The sequence below is a fragment of the Apaloderma vittatum genome, unplaced genomic scaffold, assembly GCF_000703405.1.
Source record: "Apaloderma vittatum isolate BGI_N311 unplaced genomic scaffold, ASM70340v1 scaffold26778, whole genome shotgun sequence".
In the NCBI taxonomy this organism is placed as follows: domain Eukaryota; kingdom Metazoa; phylum Chordata; class Aves; order Trogoniformes; family Trogonidae; genus Apaloderma; species Apaloderma vittatum.
In genome coordinates this window covers 3,000-3,645 of record NW_009731632.1, presented here as the reverse complement: position 1 = coordinate 3,645, position 646 = coordinate 3,000, and positions in this window count along the sequence as shown.

Sequence of the window (646 nt, the reverse complement as noted above, 5' to 3'; positions counted from 1 at the left end):
GGCCCGGCTGCGTCGCGGTGGAGGCACCCGCGTTGGTGAACGCGAGGACACACGTGCCTCCCTCCCCCGGGGCAGCCCGAGGGTTGACTGGTGTTTGCAAAGTGCTTTGGGGTCCCCGGGAGGGAAAACACTTCGTCGCGGCGGCGTTGGTGGAGAGCGACTGGGACGCGGGTCCCGGGCACAGGGTCCGCTCCCCAGGGCAGAGCTTCGAGACCGGTCTCGTTCCGATTTCTAAAACGTAAAGTTCGGTTTGGTTTGCCTCTTCCTCAAAGGATCCAGGTCTGTTATCAGAATAATTCAGCAAAAGGAAGAAAAAAGAGTTGAATTGCTGTCTAACCTTTTCGTTAAGTTAATAGTAGGTACTGACCTCCTGATATTTAAGTGTTTACTATCTATTTGCTGTAAAGTTTTGTATATTTTGTAAACTTTCCCCCTCCAAACAGTAGATGTCTAAAATCGTTGTACATCGGGTTCTTTTATACTCCATTGTTCAGCACAAAGTGTGGTTTTTATTTAGAATAATAAAATGGAAAACGTTGACCTCTCGTTCCTTGCTCCTTTCCCAAACTTGCTGCTCCAAACGTGCCGACTGGCATCTCTGCCTCCGCGGGAGCGCCTGGGGCGGCAAGGCAGGGGCTTCCCCGCC